Source organism: Thermobia domestica, chromosome 6, assembly GCF_964235325.1.
Source record: "Thermobia domestica chromosome 6, izTheDome1.hap1.1, whole genome shotgun sequence".
NCBI classification, from domain to species: domain Eukaryota; kingdom Metazoa; phylum Arthropoda; class Insecta; order Zygentoma; family Lepismatidae; genus Thermobia; species Thermobia domestica.
This window is the reverse complement of record NC_137459.1, coordinates 237,417,923-237,441,121: the sequence shown is the minus strand read 5'-3', so window position 1 is coordinate 237,441,121 and position 23,199 is coordinate 237,417,923. Positions and strand designations below refer to the sequence as shown.

At 36.2% G+C, this 23,199-nt stretch overlaps 1 protein-coding gene across 3 annotated transcripts in view; it reads left to right on the top strand.

The window, feature by feature from the left end:
- The window catches only part of Strip (striatin interacting protein), a 239,683-nt gene extending 229,192 nt beyond the window's left edge, over positions 1-10,491 (top strand). For all 3 annotated transcript variants that reach the window (XM_081762663.1, XM_081762661.1, XM_081762662.1), the window contains one exon: positions 2,984-10,491. The gene's annotated coding sequence lies outside the window, so the exon portion shown is untranslated. The remainder of the gene's footprint in view (positions 1-2,983) is intronic.
- Positions 10,492-23,199: the final 12,708 nt, after the last annotated feature.

Below are 23,199 nucleotides of genomic sequence, written 5' to 3'. Positions count from 1 at the left end.
CCTTTCTAACTCACACCATAATGGCTCAATGATTTTCAGATCTGGTGATTGTGGGACCCAGTTAGGTGTGATAGCTCCTGGTCATGCTCCTCAAACCATGATTTCACCGTTTTTGCAGCGTGACAGGGTGCCAAATCATCTTGGTAGATGCCACCACCATCAGGGAACAATATTTGGGCCATGGGTAGAACCTGGTCCCCCAAAATGTCCTCATACGCCTTAGCATTCATCATTCCATGCAGGGCTATGATGGGACCTGCGGAAAACCACGATATCACTGCCCATACTGTAACAGAACCACCCCATGCTTTACAGTTGGGAGCAGACAGTCTGTATCGTAGCCCTGCGACGGTGTTCTCCATACGTAAACACGACCGGTTGTTGGAAACAAGGTGAAGGTCGATTCATCGGACCACATTACGTGTTTCCACTGCTCATGAGTCCACGCCTTGTAGTCCTTCCACCACTGGATACACCTCTTCGCATTTACTGTTGTGACCAGAGGTTTGGCGATAGCGCCCCTGCCGTGAATTATCATTTTATGAAATTCCCGTCGCACTGTTTTCGATGAAACTGAGTTCTGTAAGCCGTAATTGAGTTCAGACTTAATTTTCATATCAGTGGTCTTCTTTTTAGCTGCTACAATCCGTTTTATTGCCCTCCGGTCCCTATCTGACAGGATTGTCTTTCGACGACTGTTGTGCTTTGCAGACGTCGTTTGCCCATGAATTGTGTATGCCCTCGTGACATTGGACACAGTGCCTTTCGATACTCCCACAATGTTCGCCACTGTTGCCACTGAAGCTCCAACCAGACGGGCACCAACGATCATGCCTCTTTGGAAGTCTTGTCAGGTCGCCCATTTTACCGCACTTTCGCAGGTGAACGGGTTACTGGTGACGCAAGAGGAAGGTCCACATGACACATTGAAAACAAAAAAAAGATTGGCAACCGCAACACGCGTTATACAGTGAAGGGCCAAACTTACGTGTCCTGTATGAAGTGTTTTTAGATTTGTTTGTCTACCCCCTGTAGTTAAGATGTGAAAATACACATATGGATGAAAAGTAAGATCGAGAATATAAGTTCTCATTTATGCAAAATGAAATAATAAGAGATACCCACCTAGTTGGTAACGCGCGCCTTTCATCCAAGGGATCCCGGGTTCGATTTCTGGTAGGAGACAGTATTGAAATTTGAACGCATTACGGTGATTGGAATTCCGCCTTAAATGTAGGTGCACGTCTCATATAGTCTTAGTGCCGAAAATTTAGGCTAAAATTCAACAAACGACAACAAAATAAGAGGATTTCAAAGCTACGAAGGATTTCAATATAGCGGAAAGCAAAAGATCAGTATGAAAAATTTTGGCAGTAATTCAGACCTAGAAACTTTGGCTTGAATTTGGTATTTCATAGAGAGTTTGTAATTAATCTTACTTGTAACTTACCCACTCACGCTTGTTCTTCGTATTTTTTTCCAAATCGGACGTGAAATATTCAAACATAGCCGGAGTATATTCGTCGTAATTTTCGGAAAATATACAACTTGGCTATATCTCATTATAGTCAGCTGTAATGCAAAACAGTAGTAAAATTTATAGAATTGAGTAAATATTGTGTGTTTTGTCGGAAGACAGGTTATATCTAACATATGATAGTTAAATGAGCCAGTAAGGCAAATCGTAACATGTTCCTCTAAACTTCCCCGTAACCGCCTAGTAGTGTTCCTATTTCGATACGAAATAACGAAGTCTGATTTCCGGTGGAGTACATTTACCCATATTGTATAGCCATATTGCTGAAAAGGGGTATTAAAAAATAATACTAAAAAACATCGGGTTCAGTGAAAAAGTATGATACAGGTAATGAGTGATTACAGTTAAAATATTCCTCCTATATATGAGTATTTTAAGGTGACAAAGGAAGGTAAATATAAAATTTCATAAATCTTAAAGAAATCATATTTACGTATTTAATGTATACCCATATGGGTCTGAATCCTGTTTCTTGCTTATCGTTTTCTAAACGGATTTCCTTCAGGGATAAGAAAAGGGTAGACACTTCTCTTTTAAAAGATGCTGGTTCCTGGTCCTTTTTTTTCTGTTGCTTACAACTAAAGAAAAAATAAAGACCGCAAGTAAAATTAAAAGTCAAGTAGAAAATTTGTGAAACTGAGAAAAGAAAACTAGTGAAATCGTGTGTTACATATGAAAATTTAGGAAATTGCAGGGTCGTGTGTGATTTGAGGACTCCCCTCGGAAAACTGAATTGGCTGGATCATTTTATAGTTTTGGAAATACAAATGGGGTCAAGTATTTGAAACTAGCTAAGTGCATATGAAGACCCTCGTCGCTTGACTGGTGGTTAGTGCGTGTTTGATTCCCGGTGGGAGAGTAAAATAATTTAATTTTACAATCCTTCGCTTTCATTAACCACCCTTCTCGTTTAGCTTAAAGGCATAATCGTGGGACGTTAAACTATTCATTTCATTTCATTTTTCACTTTGTATATGAAGAGGATTGACTTATGCATCCTTCTTTCACGTTCGAAAAGAACAAACTACTCTGTGAAGTTTTCAAATGTTATCACAATATTGGCTTCTACAACATGAAGATTGATTAAATAGTCAAACAACAAAAACGGAAAGGTATGCTTCTTTTACTGTTCATATTGTTTTGGTGATGCTTAATAATTCACAACAACTCCCGAGTACGTGTCTATGTTTGTTAACAAGCTAGATTTCATCTTTTGTTTATTATTTGTTCTTTTAAATCACCTTCGTGTTCTCGTGATGAAGAATGCCCAACTGCGTACAAACACTAACAGAATAGTTCGTTCTCTCTTGAATTTGACGAAGACTGCATTGGTGAGTACTTTCCTGTATTTGCATAATCGTGCTTTCCAGCACAGAAAATATAACAATTTATGTAAATCTAATTTGGTACTTATTTATTTCCTATTACTTTTTTCTTATTTTTCAGGCTTCAGTGTGTTTGGTGTCAGTTACAGCATATACAAAATATGTGTCCCGTGAGAGATACAATTTAAAATAAAAATACAAAGAACTTTTTTTTAAAAAACTTGCTGAAATATGTGTATATACACTGAGTGGTGAAAAAAAAATGTCGCTTTGTAATTTTTCGGTCACATCATAGACAGTATTTTTCACTACTCCACAACTATATTTTAGACTTTTTACTACTTATTAATGAATTTGTAAATTACCTGTATGCGTGGTTGGTTGTATTCTTGAGTCTTAAAGCATTGAAATTAGTTTTAAATGAAATTTTTGTTGAAGAAATTCTACATACGGGCGACACTTCTTTCTAATAATTATAACTTTTTGAAATTTATTTTTATGATTAACAGTTTGCTCCTGGACTTATACAGCTATGTGAAAACTTCGTCTTTTTTTTTTTTTTTTTTTTTCACTAAGTACATTTTCAAAAGATGTCTGTCATGTATTAAAAAATGATTACCATGGAAAATACGTGGCAAATAAATTTCGAGTATTTTATTTAAGATGAATACAACATTTCTTGGTGTTGTTGTGTGGAATAGTTACAATTTTGCTTCAAACAAATGCTCTTTCACTTTATTTATTATTTATAACAGAAACATAATGTAGAAAAGGTGCAAATCTTGTGTATTGTTATCATTGGAACAAAATGCTACATTGTTTGCTATTTGTTTTTCATCCATTTATATTCCTTTGTACATTTTTACAGAAGAAAAGTAAAACGACCTTACAACAAACATTCATCTATGTTCATCAGCGCGTTATTGCAAAGTAAGAATTACAACAGCTTTCAACATATAAGTTCTGCATTATTTCATCCCTAGTTTACTAAAAGTTTGAAATGTCAATAGTGCTCTTTACAACGTGAATGAAATTAATTTCATTTTCTTATGAACTCTGTCTTTTTACTAAGTTGAAATGTAGATGAATGTTAAAACAGTATAGATGATGATTAAAACAATGCCAGTTCCGATTCCCTTAATATATTTGGCTCTTGGCACATGATAAATTGGTAGTAACGAAAATATAAAACAGTTTTCCCATTGAATGAATATAGAAATGTTACAAGGAAAGCATTTAGCGTAAAATAATTTTGGAATTTTTTAAGTGGTACTTCTGTATGTCCTTGACATGGATTCATTTTTGTTTGAAGATACAAAAAATTGTTAGACTATTTACATACGGAAAACCAGACTCAAGAAGAAGTTTCAGTTTTAGAGAATGAATCAAATATCTGACGAATTAATTCTGAGATACTGATAGTTAATATTAAAGTTTACTATTATGGATGTGATGCCTTCTGTGTAGAAAATAAATAACAGTGTGTAATGTTGTAAACATAAAGGCATTTTTTTTAAAGTTATCTCACAGAAACAAAAATCATACATTTGAAATTCTCTTACTAAAGATTGTTAGACCTGTTTGTCAGTATGTGTTTGGAAAACAAGATTATGAAGAATTGATATATTTTTACACTTAATAACACCATTCCATAATGAAAGTATCTAATGCTTTTGGAACCTAAATTTATACTATTATAATTTTTTTTGTAACTCAAGTTTTGATACTTTCCAGAATCAGATCAAATTATTTAGAAAAAAAATCAATATTTGGATAGCAGAAAATTACTGTAAGTAAAAATTAAATTTGACAGTGTGCCAAATGTATCGTTGACCATACAGTTTCTAGAAGTTCATGGAAGTTGGTTCTACTGTTTGATAAATTAATTGATTGGAAAATCAATATGATTCCTGAGAGACCATCTTTCATTTATATACTGTACATGTTACTCAAGCATCAGTACAAATTTAAGGTTACACCTAAGGATGTATAGAATACTCATTATTAGTGAATAATTACATTGTATATCAAGGTATAGTCTTTAAGTGTAGGTAAATTCTGTGGGAAAATCATCCATGTGTATTTCTTATATTCATCCAAATTAATGATTAAAATTTCTATCATTCGAACATTCATAGAACACTAAGTGAATAATTATAGTATTCAAAATTTTGTTTGCGAATGATATGATTGCCCTTTCACATAAAGTAAATAATGTTGGAGAATCCTGTAGATTGTATCTCATAGGTAAATTTTATTTAAGAATCACAAGCTTTCCTTTTCACATATGTAGATGATTTTCGAAAAATTGTCTTACTTTAGGTTAATTTTGCCTGCGAATCATAACATCATGTTTTCGTATAATTAGTGGTAAGGAATCACTTAGATTTGTGTTTTCATAATATTTTGGGGGGATTATAAGAATCTTTTTGTATAAGTGTATAGGTTGTCAAAGAAACGTCTACGAGAAATTTGTTACAGAATATGAGGTCAGCTTTTTGATATGTAAATACAATTGAAGAAATCGACGAAAATTTTGTTTGAAGATCATGAGATTGTCTTTCTGTATGAGGAGAAACTGTCGAATTCCCGACGTTATCTTTTCATAGGCAAATTTTGTTTATTCTTATAGATAAATACTGTTGAAGTATCACTTAGCTTGTTTTACCGTCTTTGTTTGAGAATCATGAGATGAAATTTTTATATAGGTAAAATACTGTTGAATTTTTTAAAAATATATTATATGGTCTTTTTGTATGGACAAATGCTGTTGAAGAATAATTCGGTAAGTTTTTTTTTATTTTTATTTTTTTATTTATTTTTTTTATTAAAGTATATGGATGTTACTTTGCGGTTTGCAGTTATCTGAAAATTTGTGAAAAATACATAGACTTGAATAATTTAGTTTTGATTTCTAGTATAGTTTTTTCGTGTGGATCCAAAAGAGGACGACTTATATTATCATATGATCAAATCGTGAACATACAAGTAAGACGTTCAATTCCACAGAAAATAGACTCAATTCTGTAGCTTGTTCATTTCTGTTTTGGAACTTCGTATATATATAAGTAAAGAAAGAAAGAAAATTATTGATGATAATGTATAATTAAAAGTTTTTCGTTTCGAAAGATTTAAAGATTAAATCTTTTGTCAGAGAGAGAAATTATTACCGGGGACTTGGAAAATAAGATGTTATTTTGGTTAGATCTGATGATGTAAGTGAACTAGCATTGAGCATAATTAGACTGTGACCTTTTCAATGAACTTAAGTTGACCGTTTCTTTTGCTACTACAGACACTAACTCGGTAACTATTCACATGTAAATTTGTTCGGAACATCAAATTAGTAATACCTGCTTTTCCAAAGAACAGTTTTAATCTTGTGTGCCGATGTGTTCCATGCGCCCATGGAAGGCAGGTTTATTAGGTGCTTTTTGTTTTAATATTACTTATATCTGATGTTGGTTTTCAATTTCAGTGTTTCATTTCGAAAATTTCAGGAAAGGTAGAAAGGAAAGTTGATAATTAGAATTATATACAAGCAAAAGCACATTAGCGAAATTAGTTGGCCAACTAACTTTATAATCCTTCTGATTGTTTCAGAAATGTTCTTCAATTTAACAGCTATTACTACAGCTTATCTGGAGAAGATTGAGTACCTAGTTAGCTGGCTAGTATGTTGCAATGATTTTAAATTTTTCATTTCCCATTTCTTCAAATTTCTAATATTAGTAGAGGAAAATTTGATTTTGTGTTTCTAACTAATTTCAGATTTCTTTGTCATTAAATAAAACAGAATGTAATGGATAAATAAACTCAAAAGGCACATATCTCAACAAACACAATAACTTGTGATTTGTATATTGTCAATAGCCGCATTGGGAACTTAAAGATTTTTAGTGTATGTAGTTAGAACGTGTGTAATTATACTCATTCTGTCACCTGGAAACTCCTCTTTTTTCTTACCTGTATGTTCACATTGCTGATAAGTCAGTGAAAATTCGACGTTTAATCTGATAAATAAGTCAACATGATACAAAAGACCAAGCCGAGTTCCTTTTGAGTTTGACAGCTCTTAAAGCTGTTTACAGGGGCAGAACAGTAGAAGTTAAAACTTTTTGTTCACAAGGATCATGTACGTTTACGACACTTTCTACTTCCCGTTATGACACATTTACAGTGGTGCTGTTAAAATATTTCCAGTTCGCAGAACCGTTTGACATACCCAGATATAACAGTAAATTTTACCCAGTTGTACCCAGGAAAAGTAAATTTTAGTTTAACTATCTATGTTTTTAGAAATTCTTACAGCTACAGAGTTAAACATACGATCTCACAGAAGAAGGTATAAGCGTTTATTTCTTAATCTCATATGCTCAGATATCAAGAATGAGAACTGGGATCACATGAGAGTAGTGGTGAGGGTTATCTATATATGAAATCTGTACACACTATTATCAACAATTGTCAATCCATTGCCGGATTAAGGTCCTTCCAATACTTTCTGACAACCATCTATCTAGGATAATTCTTTCCAAGATATTCGCAATGCTACCTAATTTCGTCACATTATTTTGTATTAGTTGCTGTGTAGGTCACTACCTGTCACTTGTGCTATCCAGTAAAAAAAAAAAAAAAAGTATTGTCTGCCTTGTGTGGTTTGTTTCCTAAGGGAGTTACATCTGTCCATGTATAATCTCTCTCTCTCTACACACACACACACTCGCCAGTTGTTAAAAAATTAGAATAATACCACTGCATATTTATGATTTACTTATGTTGATCTGCTTTGGAGTTCTAATTCTGTTACGTACGTACCATAAGTTTTATTTTTCCTGTTCTTGTTCCGATGATAATGATCACTGTATATCGATTCGAAGTATAGTTGGCGAAAGGTGTGTTTCTTTAATCCATTGAATTTAAAGTATTTCATTTTACAATTTAAAAGAAGTTTGATCACTACTAGTCAGCAGATGACTTTACAGGCGTAATAATGTTCTGAACAGCCTCTGTTAGGGAACGAAAGGTGTGTGAAGAAGTCTGGAATGGCACAGCAGTGTGCTGATACAAAAATTGAAATCAGACAGACATTTATAATTAACGTGTTTTAAAGCAAAAATGTAGGTATAGAATGTAATTTCCTTACTCATCGCTTTCTTTTTGATATCTTGTACTTTTGTGAGTGATGTATTTTTTTGTTGTCTCATTATACAATCATGAGTTTTATTTCGGAAAATATTTTAGTTACTTAATTCCCCTAAATTAATTGTGTTAATGAAAGCAATGTTATGCAGAAAAATGAACTAGGTCCGTTCCCATTTGTTAACGGATAATATATAGGTATTGTTAAAGGAAAACACATTTTGAAGCTAATTGTACAGTATTTAAAAAAAAAAATGTGTTAATACTGTCAACGAAAAGTTCTGCAGTTTGTATTTATTTATTTTCTTTCTAAGGTGAAGCTTCGATTAAGGTACGGTTACTGCTGTGAGAAGTTTTCGTAATTTTCTTTTGTGTGTATGTGAGTATGTTAGTATTTCATTTTCGTATTTCGATACTTACGTTTGTTTCCTCTTTGATCTTTGAAGGTCAATTTATTGATCTCTGTAGCATATTATGAAGAATGTTCTATCTTGAACGTCTTTATTTTCTCAGTACAGGGTAAATCCATATCAAATCAACCAATGATGGTTAGTGACAAAATTTATTATCTTTTAATTTTTGTACACAAAGTTGTACTGTCTCGGGAGATTTGAAAACAATCATTCGTTCATTTTCAGATGTTCAGTTTTTTTCTTCAGCGGTCATTTTGTGTAGGCGCGTCAGTCTATTTTACACTTTGCAAATGTTTGCGGTAAACGCTCATTTAGTTTTGAAGACGTTGATTTCAAACTAAAATCATTTGAAAGAGAATTAAATGTACAACATTTTATGTCCAGCGCACATTTAAGCCTACTACACTACAAACGCCTTTAAAGTATTGTTAAAAGTTAGTTTGAAAAACTGAAATTATTTTTCAAATTAAAAATTTTAGAAGAAAACACAAGACTGACGATTAAATTTTATTCCAGATATAGGCCTCATGATATCAGAAAAGTTTGGTTCGCGGGGGCTTCAGACATTGCAGTTTTTCGAAAATTGGCTATGTTTAACCTGAAATATCTCAAAAAGGACACAGTTGAAAATATTAAATTTTTACAAGACAGTTGTTATTTGCGTAGCAACAAGTGGTTGAAGTTATCGAGCGCTACTTCCCGTTTGGGGAGGAGGAGAAACACCGTACTTTTTAGGAATTATTGATTGACTATCTAGGATATTAGAAAGTGGGTAACCAAGTTAGTTGGAAATAGTTAATGAGTGATTGAAGAAATAAACCAAGCGTATCTGGATTCCCCTCTCCTGTTGTTTCTCCGGTCTGTTTGTTTTGACGAGTAGCGCGTTTCAAATGTTTGATGCGACGCGACGAATGCAACTTGTAGATGGGTCTTCGCACATTGATGTAGGTGGCGACAGCAGTTGCTGAGGAAGAACAAAATGGCAGGAGGTTTGATCGCAGGATAACGCCACGTGTAACTCAAGTTGTAAAAAGTGCTTTGAGTGTCTTCTATGGTAGTTAATCAGCGATAATTTTGTATGTATAGAGTGTTCAATATTATATTAGAAATCATCACTTGCTTTATGTGCCGATGGCCGTCACTGCAAACAGTTCTAAGGTGGATTCTCAAATTGGTTTGTTAGTGATATTTTTTATAAAGGAAAAAGTACATAATTCTTCACATGTTACGAATTATTATTTTAGGTCAATAAAATGCAAACAGCATATCACATTTTGAATTTTACAACCTCTTAACGCTAAGCACTTCTATGCTCCTGAGTAGGTCATTCTAGGCATTAACTTTGAGTGGTTTATATTTCTCAAGTAGAGAGCTTCACCAACGATTTGAGGTATGTGAAAATGAATGCTTTCTGGTCCTTATTCTCTTTTTCGTTGCATTCCTGAAATTTGCCCTTGTACTTAATGTATGACTATGTGTGGGGGATTTGAAAACACATATTGCATGTCCCGTGCACGTGGATACTTCTTACTGTTGTACTACCTACAAAAATGATTCTATTTGATGTACAAGTGGTAATCCAGCACATAACAAACCGAGATCGCTCTGTATTCACACTCCTTGTTAAGAGTGTGAACACAACATGATCTGGGTTTGTTGTGTGTTCTATTACCACTTGTACATGATATAGAATCAATTCTGTAGGTTGCACAACAGTAAGAAGTATCCACATACACGGGAGATGAGAAGTAGCTGTTGTAAACAATTACAGTTTGATTACTTAGCCTTGACAGTTTCAGTTGCGTGAGTGATCAAATTTTACACTTATGTCACCACACAAATAGAGATTATTTTGTGAAGATTTGAGGTAGGTTGATCATAATCGATTTCCGAAAAATCGCGTTGTTTGAAAAAAAAAATTAACAAAAAAAAAAAAAAAACTGAGGTATCAAATATTTTCGGGAAGTACCTACATAGTATACCGTACCAAGAAGCCTATAAAAGAAAGTGAATTGTATTTTTTCTTTAAAATTTTTAATTTAAAAGTGACAAATTGTATTTTTTTAAACTTTAACTTTCAACCAATTTTTAAAGGTACTTTTAATGTAGGAGGCTTAAGTGTGGACTGGTCATAAGATGTACATTTAATTCTCCTTCAAATAGTTTTTGTTTAGAATGAATATCTTCAAAAATAACTGAGCTACGGAGTTTGCTGCAAAACTTTTGTTCCAAATAGGCTTACACGTCTATACAGAGTGGTCTCTGAAGAAAGACAAAAAATGAACATCAGACAATGAATGAATGCTTGTTTTCAGTTCTCTAAATACTTTACACTTTTGTGTACAAAAGTTAAAAAATAATAAATTTTGTCAGCAACAATTTTATCTGAAACTGGATAATTTTAATGGATTGACCCTACAGTGAATAGAAGTATAATATTCAGCCGTAAATCTAGGAAATCTATTTTATTAATCAGTTGAGGTCAAAATGCCGATGATAATTAATTTTTCACGGATTCGAGAAGTTACGTGTTTATGTTTTTTTTCATTGTGTGTATATGCGTTATGTTAGCAAGTTTTTACTTTTTGTAATTAATTCATAGGCATATATCTGAATCTTCTAGTCATACATTCTTTGAAGGAATAAAGAAAATATCAATGAGAAACCAAGTGACTTCAAATGATATTTCAAGCATAATTATATGTTAAACAGAGTTGTAAGGGATAGATTTACAGGCATAATAACTTGATATTACTAGACATTAAGACAGTAATTCAGATTAATAATTTTGTTTTGTTGTATGTATATATGTATGTATGTGAAAATGATTGGATGCAGTCTGTTCTCAAATGTAGGTTTGGGATTTCACTAGTGTAAGCAATGTCGTACTTCAACATTATTGAGGAAATTTATTATTATTATTATTATTCGATTTCAGAGAATGAATTTTAGATAACGTATTACATATTCAGGTCTATTCACGATCAAATACCTACATTTTTAAATATGTATCAAACTCTATGCGGTATTGAAAATTCAAAAGTTATTTTTTGCATAGTAAAATAATTGGTGTGTTTCAAAATATTTTAGGTAAGTATGTCTAAAATAACCTTTCGTAAGTTTGTATACTTGATTATATTTCTGTACATTCTTCGCAATGCATTACAGTATGAATTACATTTGAAGACTAAATAGCGATCCTTGCTGTTCTATAGGATTCTCACATAAATTCTTACTACAATCTGCTCAAACATAAATAATAAGCTTGAACAGATTGTGGCTAAGAATTCATGAGAAAACTTGACATAATTATCAGCAGTACAATAACTGGTTTTGAAAGTAGCACGAATCAGTGAAGGCTAGTTTTCAGACAGATAAAAATATACATACGTCATTGACTGATGTCATTTTCATATGAATCGCAACTCTAGACCCATACGGTGAAGTCCATCCATAACTAAATATATACAAAACAGTGACTGTCCTTCTCAAAGAAACTTATTCAAGTGGCTCGTGAAAAACTGCAAGTAATCCGTTTGTATGAGTACATTTACAAGTTACTGTTTTATATACCGGGTGTTTCAGATAAAACGTGCAGTGCTTATAAAACAGAAACGGTTAGAGATTATAGGATTAAACAAAAAGTGAAATTGGAAAATGTTAGAGGGTATATCGAATGGAGTGCTGTGCTTGCCCCACAGGGTCCCGGAGGTCACCCTGACACTTTAAGTGGCGATATATGTAATTTTTTACATAATTGAAAAAGGTCATGAAAAAGCGAACAACTTTCTGCGAAAAAGTTTTTCGTGTAGCCCAACGTTTGCGAAATAGCCAACTTTTAATTATGAGGTTTATGTGACCGCGAGAATTTGCTGTGAAATATTGCCCATTTCACGAACGATGCATCACACGAAAACTTTCACATTCCCCCCCCCCCCTCCTTAATCTTTTAAATGGTGTGAAAGTTACATATTTGCTATTTAAAATTTTTAGGTATACGCCAGAGACTCTATGGACAATGAAAACACTGCATTCGATGTGGCCTGTGACAATTTCATATCTTACTTTTGAAATACCCGATATTAGGAGTAGCATTTTAAATATTTTCTGGTCTACGAAAATATTTAAAATATTAGTGTTGTAACATATTTTAATGCGTTTCTTTACTTCTATTTTGTTGATTTTTCCATTTCTACCTTCTACAGTAATAGTACAGTACCTGATGCTATACTTTCTTGATAGTCACATTCAGATGATGTTGAGTCTAGTAATTAATTTTAGTCTTCTGTTCACTTCCTTATTTATCCGAGCATCCCAGTAGTTGAGCGTTCCATGTTTGGTAGGAGGAATTTGTCGTTGAAGTGGAAGTGTGATCTGTATTGTACATGAAATTGAGACCAATTTTCGGGTGATCAAGAAGGAATGTTAACCAGTAAACAAATGAATGTATTTCCGTACAAATTATGCTTTATTTTGATAAAATGAAATTAGAGAAAGTTGTTTCTACGACTGTTTTCGGCCCTTTTTACTAGGGATGTAAGACATCTGCATAAAATTTACTCTGTGTCTGCAACCCAGAGATAGAGACATGTGTTACTTAACACTAAAATACGGGAAAACTGTGTGTGCTGAATAACTTTTGGAGAGCAACGCATATATTGTGTGGTGTAGTCTTGTGGAAGTGTCTTCCCAAAGCCTGGTTCTGCCTATTTGCCTAACTTACTAGGCAAGTCCAGTCTAGCAGTGATAAAATACGTAGATCTATTTTCCTTAAAATGGAATTTGGAAGTCTGAAAGTTAAGAAGGTATAAATTGAAGGTTAACATTAGTAACTACCATTTGTATGCAAGAACCATATTTACTTGCACTTGTGAATTACTCCTTTGAGTTAAGACAGTTTGACTTTTTATAATACAGGAGCATGCACATATGTTGGAACAGCAAAAATCTAGTATCTTAATTTATTTGTTCAGCTCATAATAGTTTAAGTACTTAACCTGAAAATTTATGGTTATTTTCCTTTTCCGTTGAACTTTAGGTATTGTATGAGATCGTGCATGTTATTTGTTTGATGGGAAGTTCCATTGTTATATTTTTGTGAAATTGACAAAATCAAATATATGCGTATTTGTATTATTCAGAGAGAAAAATACGACATTGCATGCACGTGTGTTTCATTCCAAACCTTGCTACTACCTTTTTGTAATTGAGAACTAACAATTATTTAAACAGATGAGAGTGTGAGGATAGCAATGTATGTTCTTGCTAGCAATGTATATATGTACTGTGGTTTATTTTAATACGATTGTTTTTCTTTTTAGTAAGCTTTGCATTTTTTATGGAATAAATGTGTGCATATTAAAACCTTCAAAAACTATTTTAAATTGGTACACACTGACTCCAACTAAGTAAACAAAAACCGTTGAGAGTTTGAGCAATATGTCTTTCTATTTTAATGAAATATACTAAATTTAAAGATTATAGTGGATCTTTAAGACAGTGGTTTTCAACCGCGTTGCGAGATTTTAGAATTTAAAAATCATGAAGCATGCAGTAAATACGTAGATAAATCAGTCCTGAGACAGATTATCAACGCCTTCTGCAGCAGCAACAATGCTCAGTACTATAGTCACTATGTAGTAACTTATAGGCTTATACCACTATAATTTGTATCTATTATAGGATAAAAATGAAAAAGATCTTGTTTATAATCACAGTATAGGAAAGCGATTGAACATATTGAAATGAATTTTTGGATGTAGGTATCACCTACCTCGAACTGGGTTTTTGTCATATGCGAAAAATCGAGTTTCTTACAATCCTGCCAAATTAGGAACATGGAACTTGGTATGTAAAATCCTCATTAAAAATAAGCGGACCCGTCTCTCAGTGTTTGTTGAAAATTCCCGTTTTCAGAAGGAAAGGGAGGATTTTCAGTAATTCCTTTCATCACATTGGAAACGATGTTGCGTGTTGTTTTTGATCGCATCACGGGGAAACGGTGGAACAATTTGAAATGAATCTTGAAACATAGTACTTACCTAACTTGTTCTAAGGAGGGTAGAGAGAGATCAGAATTTATGAAAAAATACAATTTCTTACGAACCCGTGAAGGTAGGAAGATGAAACGATATATAAACAACTCATTAATAATGAGGAGGCACGTGTTTCGCCGTTTTTGAGATTTTCTGTTTTAAGAGGGCGTTTTTTAATAATTTCTTTCTTCACATTGCAAACCACGTTGTCTGTGATAGCATCACGGGAAAGCGTTTGACCCGTTTGAAATGAATTTTGGAACATAATTAATATTTATGATATACAAGGAGTGAAAAAGTGCATGATCTGGGTCTTCGGCGTACCGTGTCCATGTGTTAATCACTACTGTACCCAGTCCGCTTCTCAGAACAGCCATACGCTCTTTTATTCTTAGTCTGTTCTCTTTACTCAGATCTCATGCTTGTATCATACCGTGGCTCAGTGGTTCTCAACCTAATTCATATCACGACTCTCATTTTATCACATCCTCTTGCTAGCGACCCCCTCGTAATTCCTGGTTTGTAATAAGTTTGTGTGGGATTTTTAATGTACGTATTGCGGAGATCTCACAATATCCATCTATTTCTATAATAGTAGAATCCATTTCTTGTATATAGTGGATACATTAGAGCTAGTGGTCTACCTTCACGCTTTATCGCATGTTGGCAAGTCGTGCTGTGGCCGCTCGGCCTATTTGATGGATCGGTTCCGCTCTGATGCACTCGACCCGCTTTCAGGGGCCGCGGTGGCTCAGTGGTAGAGCGTTCACCTCTGGCGCTTGAGGTCCCGGGTTCAATCCCAGCCTCCGCCAAGTGAACTTTGCGGTGGACAAACACCGTGTGCGTGGGTTTCTCGTTTCCTCCCACTTTCTTCATTCCACCATTTCATTCATTACTCATCATCACAGTCTCCTTTAGCCTAATCGGCATAACAGTGGGACTTAAAACTCAAAAGATTTCATTTCGACCCGCTTTCCTCAATCTGGACCTTAGTCCTCGTTCACGTTGTGCACAGTCAAGATTTGTCCCCTAACCTTGACGCTTTGGCGTGTAACTCCCATTCTCTGAGGAAGTGGCATACCCCACTGCGCGGCAGAGCCGAAGCCCCACCTACCAGTTACCTACTGGTGGAGTCAGACTGCTAGCGAGCCTATCCTACCATATTCTGCAAGTATGGCGTCCGAGCGTTTCAAGCCAAGTTCACCTCCCCCACATGCTCACCGTTATCCAGATTCCTGGAATTAGCTACCAAATCCCTCGGTATGACCACAGCCCGGCAGAGTCCAACCCAAATTTGGGAGCCCCAGGCATGCCCGAGGGGGCTTGTTCAATCCCGCCCTCCCTACCTCTATCGTTCAACTGGCAACTGCCTTGTCGTGTAGAGGTACACGCACACGTCGAGATACTCCGGTATCTCATCCCGGATTCAATAGTACGTGTTAGGTCACCATTTGAGTTTGGTGCCAGCCCATATCCTACAGAGTTTCCTCTCTTTGGCAGGATCAGAACCGTTACCCAAATTCCTGGGATTGGCCCCTTCCCCACCTTCGTTCAGTTCCCCAGCAGGCAGGAATCCGACACTTCCCTCCCGGTAGGATCGTCCAAGCAATACGGGACTACCTCTAATTACGGTAGAGGTACACCGTACATTATCAGAGCCAATGACTGATGTAGACCGTTTGCTCAGGGCAGACATTGTCATTTGGGAGCCGTCTCTCTCCTGGTAGACCCGGCCAAACAGCACGGGACTACCTATCTTTTACGTGTCTAGGTACCACGTACACATCGTAGCTAAGCTACATTCCGAACCCAATGGTACGTTTAGCCACCATTCAGGGTGACCACCACACCCTCTCGGTAGGGTCGTTCAAGCAATGCGGAACTTCCTCTAATTACGGTAGAGGCACACCGTACATTACCAGACCCAATGGCTGATGTAGACTGTCTACCTTTAAAGAGAATGACCATTTGGGAGTGGCGGCTCCCCTGGTAGGGTCGTGGAGACCCTGGACCCAGTAATGACAACGAAACCAGGGTCGAAGAATCCCTCACTTCCTCAGCGCACCTGAGGTACGAGTGTGCGTTAGGATACTAGGTATCCCATCCCGGACCCAAGAGCACGCACTACATGCTGTTAAAGGGCAGTACTTAGGGCACTTCTTCTACTGGCTACTTAGGGGCTACGTACGGGGACACGTGATAATTTGCGTTGCAGAGTCAAACAAGCCCGCAACCTCTCCGTAAGTCAAGGGGATGGCTAGGGATGCTTCAACGCACTCTTTGCTAGCCCGTAGCAGTTTCTGTTGTATAAAATGCATTTACTCCGTCCTGACAAAATATTTGAATATGTTAATGAGTTTACCGAATTCGTTGAGCTGATTAAGCGATTATAAATGACATATTTTGATGGTAACCAATTTTAAAAATATATACCAATTTCTGAAAGAAGATTGCAGGATATTTTGCTTCCGCTAGTACAAATATTGAATACAAGATAAAAAGGGTGGACTAACAACTTCTACCTGAAATAAAACAAGCGAGTAATACTTGGTTTTACAGTATTGGTAGTAGATTTTAGATTAGCTTAAGAATTGATTTCAGGGATCGGCCGGGGGTAATTTTTCCCCGAAAACCATGACATTCCCTCGGGATCACATAACTTGTCGTGCTCAATAGGAATTACCAATATTTTCGTTATTAATCCTTTTAATCCTCAGTATATTGAAATTCGCCACCACCAGAAAGTAAAAAGAAAAACTCCTGGAAACATCACTGACGAGGAAAATTGATTCAACAGTTATACATATGTCATCGTGAAAATGTTATTGTAATGGCTTTTAATCCTTTTCCCTGTTAGTGTTTGCCTACATTTCCCAGTTAGCATAGGTAAAGTTCGGGAGCGCTACCATTCATTTTTTCCACTTATGATCTAACGTCTGCATTATTGGTTTCTTATCTGTCCACCAGCTGCGTACACATTTATAATATACTTGCAAACTTATAAATAAATAAGTGCGAAAACCATGCGCGAATGTGTGCTAAGTGTCCAACACAAGCTAAGTTTGCATTTTTCGGGTTCCAAGGTGTGCACAATTTGATTGATCACGTGTGATTTTGTCCGCGGAAGCAGGCACATTAGCGATGGTGGTGTGTATGAGGAAAGACAAGTGTGGAAAACATCAACCTCCTGTTTTTGCGCTGTAATTGCTCAAAGTACGCATCGGTTCACATGTACCTGTGATTATGGAAACAGTGTTAAGAAGTATGGTTCATAATTATGCAATTATATTGCAAAACTAGGTTCTAGTGACCAACTGCTACAGATTAATGCATATTTTTGGTACTACTTTGAGCATTATTCGAGCAGACAGTTCTACCAAATTTTGACACATTTCTTACATTTTCAGGTTAGGTTAGAGCTTTGTATATCTTTTAGCAGAGCAGGCACTAAATGAAGAGCTCCATTACTATTTGCAGATTGGCTTGAGGGTTCAGTATAAATACAGTGTAGACGTATGGAATAAAAACTACAGTACGTAAGACATGAACCAACTTGTGCTATGTGGCCAAAGCACGAATCCTATCAGAATTAGGGTAGAAGCGCGTCAGGGAGCCCCGAGTGATTGCGAGCGGGTGTGTCAGCAATAGGGGTATACGTATGTACGAGGATAGTGAAAGAGTACATTTACACATACAATACTTTCATTATTACTTAAAATTGATTTCAATATGCTGTCATTGATGGTAATTACTTATATTCACACTCTCATTCCTTCAGAAAAAAGGCAGGGCTGCACTTCGTATTTTACCTATAAATTTTCTATTTCGTAGAACCGTATGCCTCGAATTAGCGCACATGTATGACCACCATCGCAAATTCGCCCGTTCTCTACGGACGCACTTCGACTATAGCCCTCCAGCTTCACCTTGACATAAACCGTAGTAGATACAAAAAAAAAAAAAAAAAAAAAAAATTGCTTGTAATGAGTAGCGTGCAACGTTTGGTGCGTGGTTTTGAGACGTGTGGCTTTCACTATATGAACTAGCCAAATATGTATGTCTCTTATACAATTGTACGTAATTGGTTGATAACACTGTAGGAATAAGTAGATAGTAAGTTTTACGCTATTTGCATGAAATTCTTACTTTATTTATAGACATGATTTTATGCCCTCCTAAGGTTAACCTTGTAATCGCCTGGTCGTAGTATCCGTTGTCCTCTGAGGTACTGCCAATGAATATTCTCCTGAGACCTGGACTTACCTGGGTAGGATGTTGAAGGACCTCTCCAAGAAGGGATTACAAAATTGTTCCCAAATTGCTAGTCGGTCTTAATGATGAGATGAGCATTAAGCGCCGAAAGGTTCGGATGTCTCGTTTCGAAAACCTCACGGACGATCAGACGGTCATCCACATCATGACGCACAAAATCATCACTCATACACACAATGAAAACTCACTGGGTTAAATGATACTATACTTATTTATTAGAATACTATTAAAAAGAAAAATAACGAAGAGAAACGATCACAACACTTAACACTGATTATGTATAATTATTAGCTTTATTAAAAGCACACATTACTTTTCATTATACTGTAGCCCTTATCACTTTGATATATATATATATATATATATATATATATATATATATATATATATATATATATATATATAGAAGATTATAATTGAGATTTCACTATAAATACTTTTCTCACACCGTTGACGCACTTGGGGGAAGTGTCGCCGGGATAATCCCACGTAGTAATTTAGTTGCTTCTCCAAACAGTCCTGAAGAGTCGACTTGAGTCTTCAGCAAAATTAAATAGTTTTTAAAGTGGAATGCTAATGTTGGAGAGCTTCTTTATGACTTTTTAGCGCACTCTGTATATGAACCTGGGACTTATTGATTGGGGCTAGCCGTAAGAAAACGTCCTTCACCGGCTAATAACTTATGCCCCTTAGCATAATATTATACTTGAAGCTCGACGCAACGTGCGTGGCTGCTACTTCGAAACGTGGAGTAACACTCCCCGAACCAAGAGGTTCGAAATATGAAATGCAATGGTCCATTAATAAATGTTGGCAGTTCATTCTTAAAAGCACTCTGGTTAAATCATCTGTATGTGCATGCAAATAGATCATAAAGGGTTGACGACAATTTTAGTCCACTGGCCACGACGCACGAGATATTGTGATAACTCGGGCGTGTGAAAGAACAGATAACGAACTGGGAAAGCGATGTGGCTGGCATCGCTTTGGTGTACGAACATCTGGTCTACTCTGATCTGCTCTAATCTACTGCAATATTTCCATAAACGATTAAAGAAAGCACTTAATTCAGTTCCAAATAACTGTAGAATATAGACTGTGCATATTAATAAGTCACGGAGAAACACTGAAAAGGTTGGTCGCTCACTGAAACGTTCTCACCACAAAGCAATGTTTTAAATATATATATGAAAAAACAATGAAAGACTTCTTTGTCCAGTTGCGTGGGAACGAAGCAATTCCCGCCAAAGAAAGAACTTATTTGCGTCGCAGAATAAAGTATAAATCGAAAAAATAATCACTGTCTTTACGAAATATATAGAGCGTCCACAAAAATATTTCTGTAACCTGGTGGCGGTTATAACCTTTACTGGAAAAATGTTTAGAAAATACATTCTCGAAAATACTATGGGATGATTTTGCCAAAAAAAGAAAAACAGTGTATATGTAATTTATTTCTAGTGAGATCTGTATTGTAAAGCTACAGCCTCACACGTTTTCTAATTACATATCCTCCTCATTTCTTTTTGCGAATTAATAGACTTTACCTGAAAATTGAAAAAGAACTGCATTCCTAATCTACACCGTTATTTTTCCGCCTTTGTAAGAACAAAATTTAAAACATATATTTCATTTTTTTGATATAGCATATATTGTATATATGCAGTTGCTGCTTAAGATGTTAATGCTTTATCATATTAGAATTGAGATTCGAAGTTTTACCTTCAACTTTTTTTTTTTTTTTGAACAAAATTTTAGCCTTGCTCGAGGTGTGGCTACACCAATCAACCCTCACTGCTAACCGTACTTGAGTGTTCACTTTGGAAGATTTATGCATTGCACAGTCAAGGGGAAGGTTGAGGTATCCCACAGGTATTATTCGTCTAGGGATCCCTACGCAGTCGACTATGCATATGGCTCTTACATCATCCTCCCGGTAGGGCGTTGGATTCGTCCACACTTTGGGCACACCAACTACTGTTCGCCCATTCGGCTGAGACCTCTGCTTGGCAGAGTGCCAAGAAGTCTATTTTAATGAAAGGAGGGAAATATAAAAAAAAGAATTGGAAGTAAGGTGTTGGTTGTTCGCATCGACGGTAAAGGTATTTTTTGAACAGTGTTACCAACCGGACAGTGAACCTATACCTGATAAGATTTTATAAACAATAATTTGAGAATGACATCAAAGTGGGCCTATATCACTGAAAGCACGATAATCGGTGATTATTGTCCGTAAGGAATGACTGGGGATCTACGGTGCAAGATGAACAGAAAAAAAATAGAAAAAATCCAAAATTTGGAGAAGGGGATAAGCACAATATTTTTACTAAGATTTTATGATCACTTTGGCACCTTTAGGATTTTAATTTTGGGTATGACCGCTCCTTCGCTTATGGATACATATACAAATTTTATTGATCAGGATAGTAGGAAATTACTTTTACAGAAGTGGTTGATGCTATTTGTTAAATAATTATTTACCATTAATATAAATAGTGGAAAATATACTTACTCATTATTGTATCTTTTAGAATTTAAATATTTCTAGAAATTTGTGGGTAAGCCCTTCCTATCCGCTAAAGCCGCCACTGATCACTGGTTGACAGTATTGGCTCCATCATAATAACACATACACATAACGATGCACGAACACATATACACACGCGCGCGCGCTCACGCAAGCATAAATACGAAACAGATAAGAGAAAGAACTAGAAAAATACAGTAAACTGCACAAGCACAAACGTATGTCTACTGTAGAGAAAGACAAAAACTTATGCCTTCTCGCAAGTTGTTGGCGCAATCAATCGAATATTGAAGCCCCTAAAACACAACGCTAGGCTGCATTTAAAATGCGCGCACTCGTTTCTCTGCATGTTATCATCGCCTGACCAGAATGTACTGCTGACCTGGAAGCAATTTACGTAGGCTGGCAACTATGTTTAAACTTCCAACCTTCTTTCTTTCGATCCCAGAGGAGAAAACGAACACTTGTTGTCCGTACATACACATACCCATTTTCTGTAGGGGGCGCGGTGGCTCAGTGGTAGAGCGTTCACCTCTGGTGCTCGGGGTCCCGGGTTCGATCCCAGCCTCCGCCAAGTGAACTTTGTGGTGGACAAACACCGTGCTCGTGGGTTTTCTCGGGGTTCTCCCGTTTCCTCCCACTTTCTTCATTCCACCATTTCACTCATCTCTCATTATCACCGTCTCCTTTAGTCTAACCGGCATAAGCGTGGGACGTAAAACTTAAAGATTTCATTTCATTTCCATTTTCTGTAATGGACTTTTTTACTTGACATGCGCAAAAGTGTCGAGGGACCTAATGTCCGAGGGTAAACAGTACCCACTCTTTTATACGTCTTGGAGTACGACGTACCTTATCTCCCGGAGCCAGGGGCACGGCCTAGTTGCCCATTTCAGAGGATAACCGAAGCCTCACCTCCGCCGATAGGTTGTTGTTCAGCTGACAAGCCAGAATATAAGAGAATCTGCCCGGGAACGCTGGACATTCGAGATAGCAATTTGTTTCCAAGCACCACTCGAACCTATCTCCCCCTCAAAGCATCCAGCCCTCCACAAGGCATGAGGTAAGCATTTTCGCCGATCCCAAGAGGTTCATCCAATACACGGCTGAGGTAGCACTCTTATTGGCCTCGTACCGATGACGCCACAAGGTTTCAAGATCAACCTGCTACTATGCTTGTTGCTTTCGTTCCTCTGTTTCTTGAATGCTTGTTTTTAAAAAAGGGGGAAAGGAGATTAACAATAATATTAATTGTGAAATACATTGCATTATGATTCTTGATTTTTGTTCATTTTTATACGGTACAAATTATTATCCTTAAATAAGTCTTCGTCCAAATAAAAGTTTTAATAAACGCTCTACGCATGAATGTTATTATTGTCTGCAATTTTAACATTTTTACTAGATCACATATTAGCTGATGGTGCTCACAATGAATACGCTGACTTTTGCAGAAATCGTGCACTTCGTAACGGAACAGCTTTTTTGACTTCAACTTTACATACACAACTTGGGTCGGGGCAGCGGTAGCTCAGTGGTAGAGCGTTCAATTCTGGTGCATGGGGCCCCTGGTTCGATTTCAACTCGCGCCAACTGAACTTTACGGTGGACAAACGCCGTGTGCGTGGGTTTCCTTGGGGTTTTCCCGTTTCCTTTCCTTTCTTCATTGCACCATTTCACTCATTTCTCGTCATCACCGTCTCCTTTAGGCTGCCGGCATAATCGTGGGACGTAAAACTCATATTTCAGAACTCCGGTTCCACTCACCTGATGATGAAAAATTAAAAACGCCTTGTTACTTTTACCATGTAAAAAATGTTTCTCAAATTAACTTTACATTACACACGTGAGTTCGTCTTCATTTGCATCCAAGAGTAGGTCTGGTTTAGAAGTATTTTGCGACAAATAGCATTGTAGTGTCGTTGTAGATAAGCCATGCTCGGCTCAA